This window comes from Panulirus ornatus, chromosome 70 (assembly GCF_036320965.1).
Source record: "Panulirus ornatus isolate Po-2019 chromosome 70, ASM3632096v1, whole genome shotgun sequence".
NCBI classification, from domain to species: Eukaryota; Metazoa; Arthropoda; class Malacostraca; order Decapoda; family Palinuridae; genus Panulirus; species Panulirus ornatus.
Window position 1 is genome coordinate 5,900,793 of NC_092293.1, and position 22,212 is coordinate 5,923,004.

Here is a 22,212-nt window from a genome sequence, read left to right on the forward strand (position 1 = left end):
GCAGTGATGACCATGGCTGGCTGTACTAGTGTTGCAGGGGGAAGGATCATATTGCTGCATATTACTCGCGAAATATGGCGGGTTTATAAATCTATCTTCACACTAACGCCCTCTCTAAGTGTGTCTGTGGTTTACATACCTTCCAACCGGCTGTGACATGGCTGGCAAGTCTGCAGTATTTAAAGTTCAGCGCTTGAGAAATAGAAATAATGAATATCATTCCTAGGGAAGTAAAGGGAAGATGTCCATCATCCGCCCGCCACCCGTCCCTTGTAGACGTGTCGCCATCATCACACCTGACGGACCGACAGACAACTCCAGCCACCACCCTGGCCAACACCTCCACCACCACGATCCTGGGAGCAAATGTTCTTCGTTTCCATCGCTTTCCTGTTTAATCATTCCTTGCTATTTCTTCCTTATATCATTCCGACACATGCAGGTCATCGCGAAGTCACAAGCAGATAGCAGACTGGAGAGGCGATACCGGGGAAAACGTTAAATTTCTATACTTTTTACTTCATGTTTCCATTGAAAGGTACTTCAATTTCTCCAGAACTTGGAAACAAGGACCTTTCGCCTAAGAAAATAATAAATCTCTCAATCTATAATTCTATCTATTTATTCATCTATATGATCACTGCACCCTTTATGTTCATCATCTGTTCACTAAACCCTTATGTTCATCATCTGCTAAGCCCTACATCATGTTCATCACTTAATATTCACCACACTATAACGTTAATCATACGCTCTTTACCCACTTATGTTCAATACATGTTCACTACACCCTTTCGTTCATCATATGTTCACCACACATTTACGTGACATGACATGTTCATTACTACCTAATGTTCATTATTTGTTTAATGCACCGTTTTCTTCACCATAAGTTAAGCACATCCTCACCTTTATCATTGAATGTCCACTACGCTTATGTTCATCTCAAATTCATGACATGTTCACAACACCTTTGTGTTCCTTATGTCCTTAGGTTTCTATCTTAGCCAGAGTATGTTAACTGTTTCTATCTTAACTACATAACACCACTATATATGTTAACTGTTTCTATATTTACTAAATACCACCATATTTTTGGCTCAACACGTATATGAAATTGATGGGTCTAGTCAAATCTCATCAAAGGACAATAACATATACCCCTCCTATGGACCGAGTTACTCGAATCGTCGAAACCCGAAGAAGAGCGAGCCACTGGGAGCGTCAACAGGCTATTGCGTGGCGTGGCCGGCACACCGTTCGTCGGGAACGCCGTCGCACTCGTCAGGAGCATGTGGTGGACGAGCGGCAGGCGAGAGTGAACCGCCTTGTTGCTGCCCGCAATGCTGCCGCTCTGCGGGAGAGACTTGCAGCTCGCGGGATACAAATACTAGTCACCTGTGGGGACGTTGTAGACTCCCCCAACACCGTGCAACAACCCACCCCACCAGCAACTGCAGTCGAGGCCCAACTCATCCACCCACCAACTACATCCCCCCCTCCACTCGTGGCCCAACCCACACCCCCACCAACTACATCCCCCCTTCCAGTCGTGGCCCAACCCACAAACCCACCAATTGCATCCCTCCCTCCACTCGTGGCACAACCCACACATCCATCAACTGAATCCCTCCCTCCAGTCGCGGCCCAACCCACCAGCTCACCAACTGCCTACCCTTCCCTAGACGTGGCCGATCTCAGCTTGGAGGCAGACCTTCAGGACTACATCCTCAGCGAGGACCAGTTAAGGTGGATTCGAATCGTTTCCGATATTGGCGAGGGCGGCAATGGATCAGTTCAGCTCGTTCGCTTCAATTATGAATATAGTGTCCTTAAAACCATGAAGAAAAACGACGCGAGGTACGCTCTCCTTCGCGAAGCTGACATTCAGATCTACCTGTCCGGCGCTGGAGGGGCCCCATTGGTCAAGGGTCTGGCTTTCCATCCAGCAAGACTCCTGATGTCCTACACTGGTCAAAACTACGTCAGCTATATAGAAAACTGCAGCGGCCAGGAGGTTATTGAGTCTCTCATCTCCATTGGGAAGAGACTTCAAGAAATTCATGATAAGGGGGTCATTCATCTTGACTTCAAGATGAATAATGTTACCGTAACCCAGACCCGCCACCATGGCCCAGTCTTCCATATCATCGACTACGGTCTGAGCAGTTACGCTGGTGACGTGCCTCCTATAACAGGTGACCCAGCGCAATGTCCCTGGATAGCCCCCGAAATCATTGAGGGAGAGCCAGTTGCTCCCGCTAACGACGTCTACTCCTTCGGGTAACTCATTGCCCAATTGGCTGAGGATCAGAAGGACGACGGAGTCCGACACCGCCTGTGCCAGCTTGTCCATCTCGCCACTGATATTGACCAATTCCAGCGCCCCAGTCTGCTTTCTTTGATCCGACACTTGAAGGTCATCGCAAAGTCCCAAACAGATAGCAGAGTGGAGAGGCGACATCAGGGAAAACGTTGAATTTCTATACTCTTTACTTCATTGACCAGTACCCACGCCCCCGCCTGGTTCGAGACTTGAAGGTCATCGCGGAGTCCCAAGCAGATAGTAAACAGTACTGATTGGAGACGGCGTCGGGGAAAACGTTAAATTTCTATACTTTTTACTTCATGTTTACATTGAAATGTACTTTAATTTCTCCAGAACTTGGAAACAAGGACTTATCGCTTAAGAAAATAATAAACCTCTCAATCTATAATTAGGTTCGGTAAAATGCCATCTGCTGGCTATGTGCGCCTGTTGGGAAATGACCGGTTTTGACCCGGTTGCTCACCAAAGTGAGACGAAGGGTATTCGAGTACATAGTATTCGAATAACGTTATTTCCTATTTTGCCAGGCCCATAGCCTAGTGGTAGCATTCCCTCCTCTTACACAAGGGCGCCGGGTTCGATCCTGGCTGTTGGAGATTTATATGTATGTATGTATGTATGTATGTAGGTATGTAAGATGTAGATAAGTAAAGGAGTAAGTATATATACTCATATAATGAACACTAATGAAAAAATTATCCGCGTGTTACTTAGAAATATCATTTATGAATTAAACTAAAGTATTTTTCAGAGAAAATCTATATTGATATAAAAAAACAACAAACAATCAAATTTGATAAACTAGAGCTCATTAAATGACAAATAAAGAATATGATATGTGAATTTCAACAATTTTATTAACATCACAAAACGAAATACATAACCCAAATAATATAAATCATCAAAAGTTATAAAAAAGAAGCCCTCTCATGACGTAAGCACTTATATTATCGGCGGAATCCGGTAACACCTCTTGAATAGCATATGCAAGACGGAGTAGAGTGGCTAGGGTCAGAAGCATATTCTCCACTTCAACTGACTAATGATATGTTAAGGATAAAGGCAACACAAACCACATACATCGATTGTAAGGATGGAATCAAGGATGAAACATCTATAACTAGAAAGGTTAAAGATACAAAGATGAAATACCTTTACCCGGGATCAGTAGCACATGTGGTAATGGACACACCTTTGTAATGCTTGATCACTTACAACTGATCAACTTTAATACGAAAGTCTTAGGTATTGTCCCTCAGGAAAACTTTTTATACATATTCATAAAACACATATGTATATTAGATATACATCATCTCTAAAATATATCTTTACCTGGGACGTGTAACACTTGTGTGGATAGACACAACTTTGTAATGCATGATCCATTACACGAAATGAACTTCACTAACGAAGAGTTATACAACGCGTCGTTGGAGAACATTAATCAAATACCTATACAGAATTTTTATGTTAAGTAAAAGATATTTCTTGTTAGTAGTAAACACAAGAAATGGTGACGAAAGAAAAGGGATGTAGAGGTAAATATTTTGTTAAAAAATGAATTGCTCCTGCCTTAAACTAGCTCCTTGCAATGGATTTTGTTTTAGATACCCACAGTAAGATATATTGTGTTATTAATCACTATAAATGTTTATGTTTAACAGATCTTTTATTTCTTATAGTATTTCACTGATTCAGGTTTAAGAACCTTGGTTCTGAACAACCATTATAATGCAACACAATACATATTTACCATAAATAAACCATTTATCACAATAACCATTATGTTTGTACCAGATTCTTTAAGTCCTCAATCACGTTTGTTAATATATAAGGAATTTTTCCGCCACATTTCAATACATAACATATATCTACACGTGTGGAAATATATGTATATGTTTTTATAAATTTTCTTTGGCTTTTATAATCAAGGTGTAAGATATCCATCTGAAGAAAATACTAGATAATATTATAGGTTATGTGCGTGTGTGTGTGTGTGTGTGTGTGTGTGTGTGTGTGTGAGCGCACATAGGAGTGAAAACATATTTTACACTTACAAGGTTAAGAGACGGGGCAACACGAGTGTACAAATCTTTCCTCAAAAGACTCACGTGATAATGATTAAAGTAATACACACACACACACACACACACACACACACACACACACACACACACACACACACACACAAAGCGGCGCCAGGCTGGAGGCGGGGCATCGTGACGTCACAGGCAAGTCCCTCCCCCCGCCAGATCCAAACATGTGTTGTGTCTGGTGATGGCGGTTCAAGATTTCCCACATTTATATTGATCTTTACATTATCATCCACTCCCAAAGTCACCTGGCATTCTTGTGTTTCAACAACAGACGTGATATATGCAACACCAGGCAAACATTGTACCATTATCTGATAGGTTAATTGGTGCACAATCAAGAACCAGTGAATTTCATCGCCGCCATAAGTAAGTAAGGAAGGTGACTTTAATGATGATAAATACGACCTGGTATGGCTGTGTCTACACACTACCGCCATCTGGTCAACCTGGTACGTACGAACCTTAACCTTAAAGTGGCCCACGTAAACGCGAACTTAAAATATATCCATTTAACTGTCATTCATTAATTAACATTTAAACACCATCTTTTAAACGTAAACCTTCCACTTGCATTATATTAACAAGTACTCTAAGATACGTCATATAAACACAAGGTTTAAAGCTGAAACTCGAACTTTTAAGTCCGTCAATTTAACACCTACTTTAGAATTAGCAAAAAAATGCGAATTTTTAACTCCGCCAAAAAGCAGCTTGTGTATGTAATGCTTCATTTAATTGAACATTTTTAAAGTCAGTTAAATTAATGGTATCCTTTGATGTTCATCATTAAAACATAAACCTATGAACTCTGTCTCTAGAACTAAGCACAAACTTTTACGTTCCATCATAGGAAAGGAAACTTGCAAAATCTATCAAAATTCATCACATAACGCGAACTTTTCAACCTTCCATTTACCTGGGTCACTCTTCCCTGGCTGCCATTCATATTTTGTACTTTTAAACTGTGACTTTATTACACTTTCATTCATTCATCATGACTTTATTACACTTTCATTCATTCATCATGACTTTATTACGCTTTCATTCATTCATCATGACTTTATTACACTTTCATTCATTCATCATGACTTTATTACACTTTCATTCATTCATCATGACTTTATTACACTTTCATTCATTCATCATGACTTTATTACACTTTCATTCATTCATCATGACTTTATTACACTTTCATTCATTCATCATGACTTTATTACACTTTCATTCATTCATCATGACTTTATTACACTTTCATTCATTCATCATGACTTTATTACACTTTCATTCATTCATCATGACTTTATTACACTTTCATTCATTCATCATGACTTTATTACACTTTCATTCATTCATCATGACTTTATTACACTTTCATTCATTCATCATGACTTTATTACACTTTCATTCATTCATCATGACTTTATTACACTTTCATTCATTCATCATGACTTTATTACACTTTCATTCATTCATCATGACTTTATTACACTTTCATTCATTCATCATGACTTTATTACACTTTCGTTCATTCATCATGACTTTATTACACTTTCATTCATTCATCATGACTTTATTACACTTTCATTCATTCATCATGACTTTATTACGCTTTCATTCATTCATCATGACTTTATTACACTTTCATTCATTCATCATGACTTTATTACACTTTCATTCATTCATCATGACTTTATTACACTTTCATTCATTCATCATGACTTTATTACACTTTCATTCATTCATCATGACTTTATTACACTTTCATTCATTCATCATGACTTTATTACACTTTCATTCATTCATCATGACTTTATTACACTTTCATTCATTCATCATGACTTTATTACACTTTCATTCATTCATCATGACTTTATTACACTTTCATTCATCATTCATCAACTAGTTCGTCTCACTGATATTCCATTCATAAACTTCATTTGTGCATCTCATAGTTTGACCGCCATGTTGCATGTTTCCTTAATGTTTATAATTCTTTGTGTATTTAATAATAGAAGATTCAGTGATATTTCTCGTGGTACTGGAGTTAGAGTTAATAACTGAGATGGCATTATAATCTCTAACTCCAGTACCACGAGAAATATCATTGAATCTTCTATCATTAAATGCACAAAGAATTATAATCTTGATATAAGTGATTGTCTATACAAATTGCATAAATTTAGTGTTGATAAAATTTGTAAGGAATTCATCTTGTCCATATGATTAGTTTATGATACGCTTGTTGTCTGTCTCGGACAATCACATGTTTACCAAATGGCGTCCTAGCTACGTCTCTTCGTTGTATATCAACTGACTGTTATATTTCTCTCTTGTGTCTCCCCTGATGATGTGGTTATTACATGAAAGTGCACTTGGGAACTTGTCATGTTTCATTTTCCCCGTGGACTCATAGGAATATACTTGATCACGCGCAAAATTGTGATCCTTTACAATATATATATATATATATATATATATATATATATATATATATATATATATATATATATATATATATATATATATACATCCTTCAGTATGTTTACTTTCGATAATGAGGAACAAAAGAATGAGCCAAACAAGTAAATTTCGTCAAAGACATCTCTCTTTTCTAAACGCTGCCTCGCAAAGATTTTCATTAATTCAAATTGAAGAAACAGACGTATTTTTCTATTGTCTGGTTAGCTCAGTGGTAGAGCGTGAGTCTCACACACTCAAGGTCGTGGGTTCGAGACCCACACCAGACATAATTTTGGTCTTTTTCTTGTTTCATTTTGTCCGCATCACATGTGTGCAACATTCAGTATGTTCGTTCAACGTTATAGTGAAGATCTTCACAATAAATTGGGGTTTTAGACCTTATCTGAAAGGGTCAGGTCCACCAAGACGTCCTTGAAATCTTCCAGAAGCTTCTGGCGATCCTCCTCCAACTGCTGGGCACATCAGAGTTAACATGGGCCGGACATCGGTTGTGGAACGACTTAATCTGCTTCCGGTAGTTAGCAGGGATGATAATGAGGGCTCTGACCTCATACCAGGTCAGCTTAGTTCCAGTCTATTACTTAGTTCCAGTCTATTGCTTAGTTCCAGTCTATTGCAACGAAAATGAAAAAGTAAAACTCAATTCTTCGTGGAAAATTGAGAGGAAAACACGACAGCAACATGGAGATTTACCCTGTGGTTATTTTGCCGGCTAGTCGGCAACGGTCGGTCAAACAGTATTTTGCCGTGGTAATCTCAGTGCTTTTTATAATACTATGTCACAAAATATGTTCTTGGGGGCGTAGCTCAGTGGTAGAGCACTCGCTTGGCATGCGAGAGGACCCGGGTTCAAACCCCGGCGCCTCCATTTTTTATTTGGAAAATTCATTGCTTTCAGTCTTATATATATATATATATATATATATATATATATATATATATATATATATGAATATCGTCCGATCAGTCAAGTTAAGCAACGGTGGGTCTGGTTAGTACTTGGATGGGTGACCGTCTGGGAACACCAGATGCTGTTATCCCTGGGGATAGGGAAGAAAGAATACTTGCCACGTATTCCCTGCGTGGCGTACAAGGCGACTAAAAGGGGAGGGAGCAGAAGGCCGGAAATCCTTTACTCTCATTTTCAATTTTCCAAAAGACGGAACAGAGAAGATATAACGATATTGTAAAGATGTAATTAATATAAGATATAAGAATGAATGGAAGATACGGATGTAGCTGAAACAAGGAGTAATGAAGATTAAGGGGCAATGAAAATTATTCTGTGGTGAAGATGAATGTATATGTTGAGATTTTGTATTGAACATCAAGAAGTAATGATAATGATGAGAGTGTAGTGATGATGAGGGTTTAGTTAGGGAGTGATGACACTTGCCTTTACAATGATGATAAGGAGGTAACACAATGAGGAACACAAACGCCAGGGATAATATATATATATATATATATATATATATATATATATATATATATATATATATATATATATATATATATATATATATATATACACTTATGTGTGTGTGTGTGTGTGTGTGTGTGTGTGTGTGTGTGTGTGTGTGTGTGTGTGTGTGTGTGTTTGTGTGTGTGTGTGTGTACGGATAAAATTTAATGCTGGCCAGGGTTTACTGGTGATGCCTTTGACCTAAAATGTACGTTCAAGCCCTTAGGCTTATCATAATCTTCACTACAACCTCATCTTCATATGACCTTATCTTGACTAAGCTGGTTTCAAGGAAGGCTTTAGATTTTACCCGCTCACACAAACAACGTACTTACACGGGGCCCCACGAGTGTAAAACCCCCTCCTAATACAGTGCAAATAGATGATTACACACACCTACACACCACCACCACCACTAACAATACACAGAGAAATAGCCTTTTCGGTTGGCTTTGGATCCGCCCTTGAACGTAGTTTGGAGGATTTGGGGGATCAGATCAATAAGGTTACGTTCACTACAACCTCATATTCACTAACGTGAATCTTCACTACTAGCTTATTTTCACTAAATTATATCTTCGCTATACCCTCTTATTCACTACACCGTTATTTTTACCATACCATCATCATTGTACTCCCTGATGTTCACTAAAAGTAGTTCTTATCTTCACTACATAATCATTTTGAATAAACTTTACTATTTGATATCCCTTATCTCTACTACATTCGTATCTTCACTACATTCGTATCTTCGCCACAACCTATCTTGACAATATCCTTATCATCACTATACTCTTCCTCACTACACTCTCATCTTAACATCATCCTTCTGTTTACCGAACTTAGTTCAAAGTCTGACTTGAACGTAGCTTTGGAAAGTTTGTGTTCCTCATTGTGTTACCTCCTTATTATCATTGTAAAGGCAAGTGTCACCACTCCCTAACTAAACCCTCATCATCACTACACTCTCATCATTATCATTACTTCTTGATGTTCAATACAAAATCTCAACATATACATTCATCTTCACCACAGAATAATTTTCATTGCACCTTAATCTTCATTACTCCTTGTTTCAGCTACATCCGTATCTTCCATTCATTCTTATATCTTATATTAATTACATCTTTACAATATCTTTATATCTTCTCTGTTCCGTCTTTTGGAAAATTGAAAATGAGAGTAAAGGATTTCCGGCCTTCTGCTCCCTCCCCTTTAAGTCGCCTTGTACGACACGCAGGGAATACGAGGCAAGTATACTTTCTTCCCTATCCCCAGGGATAACAGCATCTGGTGTTCCCAGACGGTCACCCATCCAAGTACTAACCAGACCCAACGTTGCTTAACTTCCCTGATCGGACGATATATATATATATATATATATATATATATATATATATATATATATATATATATATATATATATATATATATACATATATACATATACAAGACTGAAAACAATGAATTTCCCAAAGAAAAATGGAAGCGCCGGGGTTTGAACCCGGGACCTCTCGCATGCCAAGCGAGTGCTCTACCACTGAGCTACGCCCCCAAGAACATATTTTTGGACTTAGTATTATATGAAGCACTGAGATTACCACGGCAAAATACTGTTTGACCGACCGTTGCCGACTAGCCGGCAAAATAACCACAGGGTAAATCTCCATGTTGCTGTCGTGTTTTCCTCTTAATTTTCCAGGAAGAAATGAGTTTTAATTTTTTATTGTCGTTGCAATAGACTGGAACTAACTTGACCTGGTATGAGGTCAGAGCCCTCATTATCATCCCTGCTAACTACCGGAAGCAGATTAAGTCGTTCCACAACCGATGTCCGGCCCATGTTAACTCTGATGTGCCCAGCAGTTGGAGGAGGATCGCCAGAAGCTTCTGGAAGATTTCAAGGACGTCTTGGTGGACCTGACCCTTTCAGATAAGATCGAAAACCCCAATTTATTGTGAAGATCTTCACTATAACGTTGGACGAACATGCTGAATGTTGCACACATGTGATGCGGACAAAATGAAACAAGAAAAAGACCAAAATTATGTCTGGTGTGGGTCTCGAACCCACGACCTTAAGTGTGTAAGACTCACGCTCTACCACTGAGCTAACCAGACAATAGAAAATACGTCTGTTTCTTCAATTTGAATTAATGAAAATCTTTGCGAGGCAGCGTTTAGAAAAGAGAGATGTCTTTAACGAAATTTACTTGCTTGGCTTATTCTTCTGTTCCTCATTATCGAAAGTAAACGTACTGAAGGATATGTATATATATATATATATATATATATATATATATATATATATATATATATATATATATATATATATATATATATATATATATAAATATATATATATATATATGAATATATATATATATATAGATATATACATACATATATATATATATATATATATATATATATATATATATATATATATATATATATATATATATATATATATATATATATATATATAGATATATATATATATATATATATATATATATATATATATATATATATATATATATATATATATATATATATATATATATATATATATATATATTATCCCTGGGGATAGGGGAGAAAGAATACTTCCCACGTATTCCCTGCGTTTCGTAGAAGGCGAACTAAAAGGGAAGGGAGCGGGGGGGCTGGAAATCCTCCCCTCTCGTTTTTTTTTTTTAATATTCCAAAGGAAGAAACAGAGAAGGGGGCTGGGTGAGGATGTTTCCTCAGAGGCCCAGTCCTCTGTTCTTAACGCTACCTCGCTGACGCGGGAAATGGCGAATAGTATGAAAGAAAAAGAATATATATATATATATATATATATATATATATATATATATATATATATATATATATATATGATAGAGTTGATAGAGATGCTCTGTGGAAGGTATTAAGAATATATGGTGTGGGAGGCAAGTTGTTAGAAGCAGTGAAAAGTTTTTATCGAGGATGTAAGGCATGTGTACGTGTAGGAAGAGAGGAAAGTGATTGGTTCTCAGTGAATGTAGGTTTTCGGCAGGGGTGTGTGATGTCTCCATGGTTGTTTAATTTGTTTATGGATGGGGTTGTTAGGGAGGTGAATGCAAGAGTTTTGGAAAGAGGGGCAAGTATGAAGTCTGTTGGGGATGAGAGAGCTTGGGAAGTGAGTCAGTTGTTGTTCGCTGATGATACAGCGCTGGTGGCTGATTCATGTGAGAAACTGCAGAAGCTGGTGACTGAGTTTGGTAATGTGTGGTGTGAGGTGGTTTGATCGAGTAAGTAACGTAAGGGTAAGAGAGATGTGTGGAAATAAAAAGAGCGTGGTTGAGAGAGCAGAAGAGGGTGTTTTGAAATGGTTTGGGCACATGGAGAGAATGAGTGAGGAAAGATTGACCAAGAGGATATATGTGTCGGAGGTGGAGGGAACGAGGAGAAGAGGGAGACCAAATTGGAGGTGGAAAGATGGAGTGAAAAAGATTTTGTGTGATCGGGGCCTGAACATGCAGGAGGGTGAAAGGAGGGCAAGGAATAGAGTGAATTGGAGCGATGTGGTATACCGGGGTTGACGTGCTGTCAGTGGATTGAATTAAGGCATGTGAAGCGTCTGGGGTGAACCATGGAAAGCTGTGTTGGTATGTATATTTGCGTGTGTGGACGTATGTATATACATGTGTATGGGGGGGGGGTTGGGCCATTTCTTTCGTCTGTTTCCTTGCGCTACCTCGCAAACGCGGAGACAGCGACAAAGTATAATAAAATAATAAGATATATATATATATATATATATATATATATATATATATATATATATATATATATATATATATATATATATATTGGAAAGGATCACGATTTTGCACGTGATCAAGTATACTCTTATGAGTCCACTAGGAAAATAAACACGATAAGTTCCCAAGCGCACTTTCGTGTAATACTCACATCATCAAGGGAGACACAAGAGAGAAATATAACACTCAATTGATATACAACGAAGAGACGTAGCTAGGACGCCATATGGTAAACATGTGATTGTCCAAGACAGACAACAAGCGCATCATAAACTTATTATGTGGACAAGAAGGTGAATTGTTTACACATTTTATCAACTTTAAAGGTATCCAATTTGTATAGACCATCACTAATATTAAGATTATAATTCTTTGTGTATTCAGAAATAGATGATTCAATGATATTTCTGGTGTTACTGGAGTTAGAGTTAATAACTGAGATGGCATTATTAACTCTAATTCCAGTACCACGAGAAATATCATTGAATCTTCTATTATTAAATACACAAAGAATTATAAACCTTAAGGAAACAACATGGCGGTCAAAAATAAGCTTTAGGAATGAAGTTTATGAATGGAATATCAGTGAGACGATCCAAATGACGAATGAATGAGAGCGTAGTCAACATACAATATAAAAGGACATATTATGAATGGCAACCAGGCAAGTAACGGCCCAACTGAATGGAAGGATTTAAAAGTTCGCGTTATATGACGAATTTTGATAGATTATCCAAATTTCCATTCCAGTTATGAAACTTAATGGTTGTGTTCAGTTCTAGAGACAAAGTTTAAAGGTTTGTGTTTCAAAGATGAACCACAAAGGATATCGTTAAATTAACTGACACTAAAATTTGTCAATTAAATAAATCATTTTGTACAATAGCTGTAATTTGACAGAGTTAAAAGTTCGCATTTTCATTACAATTCTAAATCAAAAGTTTGAGTTTCAATGATGGTTTGCACAAGCTTAACGTACATTTAAGTGTTGTGTTTATATGACGTATCTTAAAGGACTCTGGTAAAATAACGCAGCTGGAAGGTTTACGTTCAAATGACGGTGTTTAAATGTTGATTGATGAATGGTAGATTTAAATGGATAGATTTTAAGTTCGCGTTTTCATGAGCGACTTTAAACCTTGTGGTTAAATGTCACAGTTTAAATGTTGGTATGTACAATGTTGACCAGATGGCGGTAGTGTGTAGACACAGCCATACCAGGTCGTATTTATCATCATTAAAGTCACCTTCCTTACTTACTTATGGCGGCGATGAAATTCACTGGTTCTTGATTGTGCACCAATTAACCTATCAGATAATGGTACAATGTTTGCCTGGTGTTGCATATATCACGTCTGTTGTTGAAACACAAGAATGCCAGGTGACTTTGGGAGTGGATGATAATGTAAAGATCAATATAAATGTGGGAAATCTTGAACCGCCATCACCAGACACAACACATGTTTGGATCTGGCGGGGGGAGGGACTTGCCTGTGACGTCACGATGCCCCGCCTCCAGCCTGGCGCCGCTCTGTGTGTGTGTGTGTGTTGTGTGTGTGTGTGTGTAGTCCCTGGGTTCATGTTGGCCACACCCACCGGCTGATGGTCAGGTCAGTGGGCGATGTGTAGCCCCTGGGTTCATGTTGGCCACAGCCACCCACCCACCGGCCAGCCGGGCGGTAGTTTATAACTAAGACTGGTAGTTTCACATGCCACTTGGAGTGTCCTTCACTACAGAACTTGAGCAGCTCTTATCCTGAGGTGGAGCAGTTGATCCTCTCCACCAGGCTGGTACACTTGGTCTGCACCAGGTGGCTCCCTCCTGGTCATCCTGAGTGGTTGGTTGCTGTGTGGGATTTAATGACCACTGACTTGTGAAGGTCATTAGACCAGCCATCATTTTATCATCTGATGAAACATGAAGCAACGCCAAATTTTCAATGATTCATCTAAACTATTGAGAATGATGAAGTCTGATATTGTTACGTTACGTCATCCAATCTTGCCACTCACATGTTACGGTAATCACGACTACATACATAGTGTTGTTACGACTGATGTTATGTATGTAGTTGATGACTTGTGGACACCAGAGGAAACCATCATTATAATGTCTTGTGTCACCAACATGTATCTATAATACTTCTATAACCAGCATGATCAAGAAGGTTATAACAACATTATCCTTGTGTCACCAACATGTATCTATAATACTTCTATAACCAGCATGATCAAGAAGGTTATAACAACATTATCCTTGTGTCACCAACATGTATCTATAATACTTCTATAACCAGCATGATCAAGAAGGTTATAACAACATTATCCTTGTGTCACCAACATGTATCTATAATACTTCTATAACCAGCATGATCAAGAAGGTTATAACAACATTATCCTTGTGTCACCAACATGTATCTATAATGCTTCTATAACCAGCATGATCAAGAAGGTTATAACAACATTATCCTTGTGTCACCAACATGTATCTATAATACTTCTATAACCAGCATGATCAAGAAGGTTATAACAACATTATCCTTGTAGTTGTTGGATCAGTGTAGAGCAGAGCAATACCTGGTGAACATTACTTCCTGGTTGGTGGCCGCCATAAATACCACCAGTGTTTATAAGCTCACACATCACCAGGGGTTAAGATATGGTGTTATCCCTCACTGCTCTATATAGCACCAGCCACGGTGGGTGGGTCCGCCTCCAGCTTATACCTCACTCCTACTCTTCTATATCCCTAACTTCCTTGTGATCATCTCACTTTGAATAACTAGATCTTCATATAACAGTTGTTTGTTGTTGTTGTTGTTGTTGTTGTTGTTGTTGTTGTTGTTGTTGTTATATGTTGTAGGTTTATGTTCTGCCACTGGACGACTCGTTCTCTGATCTTACCCAACATATAAATGTTTGTGTCGAGATTCGTCAGGTGTTTATCATACGGAGTCTGTAACACGTAAGTCTGTCTATCGTTCACTATACTGGATAGTAACTGGTAAAGGTTATTAAAGATATCTACACCAGAATCTGTGCCACACAACAAAACATACAAATCACGATATTTGCAACATGATAACATGTTTGACCATCAGCAGGTAAGGTCATCAAGCCGCACCATACATACGTCAGACAGTAACATCAGTTGTATAACAGGATGTATATATGTTGTTGGATTTAAGGGCTATCACCTAAAGGTCATGAAGCCAGAATGTGAACCATAAGTTCAACATAAAATGATGGTCCAGGTCCAGCAGGTAGCTGCATATGAAGCTATGAATGTCTGTCTTGATTACTGACGACGTAGAGGGAAGGGTTTGGCAGGAAGGGGAGTGTGGTGGAGTTTGCTGGAGGGTTCTCGGGAGTGTTGTGAAGAAGAGATAGAAAAACAGACTGAAAGGAGGAGGGTAACAAGTTCTTGGCCTCAACCCAGGTGCTACATTGTCAGTGAAGCAAGACATCTAAAATAATCGCCAGGTTGGTTGGTTATTTGGGTTTGTGGCTCATCGACTGCCAGGGCTAATAAAGTCAACAAGTTAGTCATGATCCTCAACCAAAAATATTTGAACACCTTCACGTGTTGAAGATATTTGTAAGGTCATACACACGCTCACTAAATATTTGGCCCATATAAGTAAGGTTTTCACCCCTGTTGATTGCAAGGGTCATACCTGCGGTAAAGGTCATGTTATAACCATCAATCGAATCATCTTGAACAGTTTTCCCAGGGGTTCAAGATAATTCTAAGATCATACACGCTCTCACCCTGTTCGTACGACGAATGGTGGAGTTAAACGAACAGCGACATATGGAAGGTGAGTAGGTAATGAATCCTTTATATGTTCCACCTTAAAGTCAGCTAACAATCCTTTCCACGTATTATTGTGTGAACAGATGGAACAATCTAATATATACACATGTACACACAACAAAAAACTATCGCGCAGAGGGGGTTTGAAGACGTGTGTAATGATCACTGGCCTACCTGTTGTACCATGCCGGTAGGGTTGGTATACGTGCCTGGAAGCCACAGGTTTCCAGAGTCCTATGCTAGACCCATGTAAGTTACGTGCCACAAGAACGGCATTATATTATTAACAATAAAATTACATCATACAAGGCAGTACGAACCCCTACTTTTGAATTGGTGTGTGTAATATATCTGTGAGACACACACAGCTATATGCGGCAACCCCCGCATGTGGTAGCTGCAGCATACCTCAATGTGATGCCAGGTAAACACAATAGCTTCATATTGTATAGGTGTAATTTGGGAAGAATATGTTTTACTATTCATATTGTATTATTCTATAGCACATCTGGGTTCGTGGCAGTCCATAAAGGTTATCTTACACCGCCATTTCGTGTCCATGCAGGAAATGTAATGAGACATGCGATATATTTTTGAAACAATGAAACAGCGCGGGTATAGTTCACTGCGAGCCAATGTCGAAAGGTTGTTTTTGTGGTATATCTAATTTTACCATGGAGACCTCACAAGCGACACGTGAAGCTATTCTACAGCTTCATAATGAGGGCTACAGCGACTCTGAAATTGGGAGACGTCTTGGTATTCACCGGTCAACCGTAGCACGATGGATTCACCGACAGGCAGAGTTGGGCAACACAGACAACAGGCATCGGCGTGGGCGCCCACGTTGCACAACCCCAGGTAATGATGTTGCATATATAGGTATACTGGACCACTTGATGTTATGTAAACAACCACATCACATGTTATATTTGCAATATGTCATCCTTTCCCTAGGCCATAGCAGCTGTCATTGCTGCTGCCCCCTTCACGCCCGCTAGCAACATTCGGGATACTCTTGGTCTGCAGTGCACGCCTCAAACTGTCCGAAACAGACATCACTCTGAGGGGCTACGTGGTCGCATACCAGCAACAAAACCTGTGTTAAGTGAGGCAAACATGGAGAGCAGGGTGGAGTATGCGTTGGAGTATGCGGACAAGCCACATCAGTTTTGGGAGAACGTCATCTTTTGTGATGAAAAAACCTTCTGCAGCGATGGTCCCCCTGCAAACAAACATGTTTGGCGGCATCCTAACACCAGGTTAGCTCTTTCTCTGTCTGTCTCACACACACACACACACACACACACACACAGAGGTTATGCTATATAACATATTTTCCATTTTATAATGACAATTTATGGTGAGGCCAACATGAACAACCGTTCCGGAAGTGCTTTGAAACCATGGTGCCACGGCCACCACAGTGGTTTGCTGCTTGAAACGTCCTGTTGTGCTGCAGTATTACATTTCAGTTATGCACACTCATTATTTTTTAAGTGAATAACAGTGATCATGATCACTTTATACGGCATATGTAAATACTGTCGCAATAATCTCCATTTACGATGTGATATCATAATAAATAATTATTATATATTAAGTTAGTTAATATTTTTTAATTTACTTAGTTATTATCTTAATCTACATTGCAGCAACAGTTGCACTAATATCATTAAGACACACGTGTGTCTTATGTAATTTTATACATTTTATATAACCAGATACGAGACACAACATGTGGTGGGTAGCAGGAGGAGTGGGCGCGCGCGTCAGTGCAGGACTATTTGGTTGGATCCATCCATAGTGCTGGTGTCGGTGAGTTGGTGGATGTCGGGCCTGGCCAGTTGACCGGACCTAGATACGTTGAGATACTGGAGGAGGTCCTGCTACCTTCAGTGGGGGCTATGCTGTTTCCAGAGCCGGAGCCATTTTACCTCGTCCAAGATAACAGCCCACTTCACACATCCAGGGTTGTAAAGGCGTGGTATGCTCGCCATCCACGTATAACAGTGTGCCACATCCTGCAAAATCGCCTGATCTCATCCCGATAGAGCACGTATGGGCGGCCATGCAGAAAGGCATGCCTGACCGACAACATCGATGTCGTGCTACAGTCGTAAATGATGCTTTACAAGCATGGGAACATCTACGAAGCCCTTCTGGTAGGAACTTAACGCAGACGTTAGTGGCATCCATGACTCGAAGGCTCAATGAAGTGTTGGCAACGGGAGGAGGTTATACCAAGTATTGAAATAATAAAATCTACAGTCAAAGATTACTTTCTTAACCTCCAACAACATGTCTATGGTCATGTTATATAGAAATCTGATTTTCACTGTTAAAGGGAAGTTAACTAATACAGATCCATGAAAAGAGTCATTACTTTTCATGTTGGTTTACTAAATACTATGATGTGGTGCCAGGTTTGTGACATACTGTTATCAGTCACACAGGTGATACTACATATTACGTGAGGTTGCTGGTTAATCTAAACCAGCAGACAGATAAATCACCGCCGGTATGAAGCAGGGTGTCGTAGATACCATGTAGTATATTGTTTTACACCACGAATTTGACACTTTGCAAGAGATAATGATTACTGCAATATGCCTTACTGTGCAGAATATTACATTTACATGCTCAATTTACGTATCCCATCTACTGTACTACATACGGAAGGATATATCGTTGCCATTAGATAGGTGAGGACACCCACAGACAGGGACATCAGGGCTACCACCATCTCACAGGAAAATGTTGACTGTTCCATTATTCCACGTCTGGTGCGTCATTTTGTTTCGTACAAAAAACGCGCGATAGTTTTTTTGCTGTGTGTACACCACATCTACTAACATAGCCCTCAGACAGGAACGCATTGTAGTTCCCACAGAACGGATCCTTAACTACAGATTGATTAACACTCTCGCAACCCCTCACTCTCCTAAGAGCAGGGATAGCCTTACCTACTTTACTAAGTGGACCTGAGGTTGAGAAGAGACTTACCGGCCTACTTTGGGTGAAGTCTCTGTATTCCTTCTCTCGAGCCCAGCAATCCCTCACCTGGTGCCCAGCCTTGCCACAGTGAGAGCAAAACTTTACTTCCTGGGAGTATTTCCCCTGACTTTTATGAGTTACCGGCAAGGTAGCAGATTCAGGTGGGATTACATGACCTCTGGTCCTCCCTCTGCCGTCGTAGCCCTTTGAACGTCTGCCCACGTCAAGTTTGAGATTTAGCACGTACTCATCTGCTAGTTTCCCAGCTTCCTCAAAATCCTTCGCTGTTTTAGTCATTATGTACAGCCGTACATCACGGGGTAGACCGTCCCTACATTCCCCGAATACTACTAGTTTTAGGACAGAGTCAGCATCATGATAAGCTCCTTCGGAGCGTACCCATTGCACGCCTAACTTGTACTTTTCACGAAAGTAATCTAGGTAGGTTTGATCAGTACGCTCATTCTTAGCTCGAAATCTAAGTCGGTGTGCTTCCGGGCTTAAAAGATAAGAATTCAGCACTGCCTGTTTCACGACTTCATAATCATTACACTGATCATCGTTCAACGCGGTGTATGTGGATTCAGCTTTGCCAACAAGGAGGAGCCGCAAAACTGTCACCCAGGCTGACTTCGGCCAAGAGCAGTCACGGGCAGTCCGTTCAAATTTAAGGAAAAAGGAAGCCACATTATCTTCATCGAACTTAGGTACGAGATGTAAGTCACCCAACCGAGACGACACTGGTCCCGAGGGTGAAGCGTTAAGTCTAAGTTTTTCACGTTCGAGAGCTAACCTAGCTTGTTCAGTCTGCTACTTCTGTACCTGCACTTGTGCATTGATCTTAGCTATCTCTGGCTGAATTCGCCAGTACTCGGGATCAACATTATCATCATTAGGGATATGGGGAGGGATCGAGACTTCGGCCGACGTTAATGATGGAGCGGTATTGTCAACACTGATCAACGACATAATTAACGAATCGAGGAAAGAGACTTCGTTAAGGCAAGAAATATCCCGGCAAGGTCGCCAATTTATATGTTACGAACTCAGTGCTTATTCGAGCAAGGTCGCCAGTAACATATATACGTTACAAATACTATATTGATCCTTTACTTTGCAAGGACGTTAGATTTGTTACGTTGCACAACTCAGGATAACGCTATCTTAACGTTATGGGATTAAAACAAACACCAATGTTAGAATTACTTATAATGAAAGAATTCAAATGTACAAGGTGAACACATAAATCAGGCACGAATCATTTTCATTAACACTGAACATGAGTTAAACATTGAACATGAGTTAACATTGAACATGAGTTAACATTCCAGATAAGATTTCAAACCAGGAGATCTCTTTCCTTTAGGACTCTTTGTTCGATAACATTACACTTAGTTAGACCTGACGTGACACAGCAAGCATCATCGTTACACTTAGTTAAACTTGACGTGACACAGTAACATCTTACAAACTAGGGCAGCGGTGGCTACGGGGTTCGAGACAGGGAAAGCCTACATTACCTTGCTGGGCTCGGGAATGCTGAAGGCATCGACTCCCAGACGATTGTCTGAGCCTTTTATCTGAAGGACCAACAAGGCAGGAACAGCTAGCCACGCCTCGAACCGCCACCTATATCTACGATAGGTCATAATGACACAATTGCCCTTGATAGGTCAAAAGACTGATTGTCACACCCTCATCTTGACGTGATTGGCTGAAGGAGGCCTAAGGTCCGGCCTACATATGGCGTGGATTCAAATTCCTTTGTTCCTTTGTCCACGACAGCAACGAACGTACGGGATGACATATCCCGCTGCTGACCCCACGCCTTGACCTGACGCCGTTGACAACGGTTTGGGTGCTAGAGGACTGGTCAAGATCTGGTTCAAAACATAATTACTAAGGCAATTAACACGGTCAGGGAAGAGAGATCCGAGCCGATATCAGCCACACCCTACACCAAAAACACCATATATACATACACCATACTCAAATATGCGAATATGTGGGCACACACAAGTGTTCGTAACGATATATATATATATATATATATATATATATATATATATATATATATATATATATATATATATATATATATAATGTTCCTCCTAATTTTTTTGTTTAATTTTCATCGTTTAGGTGTTTCTAGGCCCTTTTATTTCTGGTTGCTTACCGTTGCTTTAGAATTAATTATTTGATTTGATTGTTAGTTTTTTACTTTGGCTTATTAAGTTGTTATTTTCAACATTACAGGCGTTTATCATGGTCAAACGCCATCATCACCACATCCTCACAATCATTTTGATTATCAATGGCTTTTCTGTGGTTTTAGGTTATCTTCACTACATCTTCACAGTCATCTTGTTTTCATCATCAATGACGTTTATTTTGGTCAAAGACTATCTTGGCTACATCCATATTCTTATCTCATTTTTAATATCATTGACCTCTATCTTGTTATAAGCCATCTTCACTACTTCCTCATAATCATCTTACTTTCAATATCACTAGCGTATTTTTTGGTGAAAGAACATCTTCACTACATCCTTGTAGTCAAGTCACTTTCAACAACATTGAACTCTATCTTAATGCGTTAAGAACAGAGGACTGGGCTTTTGAGGGAATATCCTCACCTGGCCCCCTTCTCTGTTCCTTCTTTTGGAAAACCAAAAAAAAAAAAACAAGGGGGGGGAGGATTTCCAGCCCCCGCTCCCTCCCCTTTTAGTCGCTTTCTACGACACGCAGGGAATACGAGGGAAGTATTCTTTCTCCTCTATCCCCATATATACATATATATATATATATATATATATATATATATATATATATATATATATATATATATATATATATATATATATATATATTATATATATATATATGAATGTAAGTCGGTATATCAGGAACCCATCTGAAAGGTGGACCTTATATAAACTACCCTGCAACTTACATACAAATAGAATCATCTACCTTCACTATATTAGCTTTACTATATTTGAATATAAACAAGGTCTAACCGAGGTTACTTGGTTGAGCAAGATGAGAGAATATCATCAAATGGCCCTCCAGCCCTGGGTTGAAATTGTCGTTCTGACGTATTTCGAGTTCAGTGCTGATACAGGACCATTGATTAGAGGACTATCTTGTTAGTCTGTGTAACTTCGCCTGACCCAATCCACGTCTTCAATGGCTTTCTGTTACTACAAACGGGATTACAAAGGAAAGGCTTC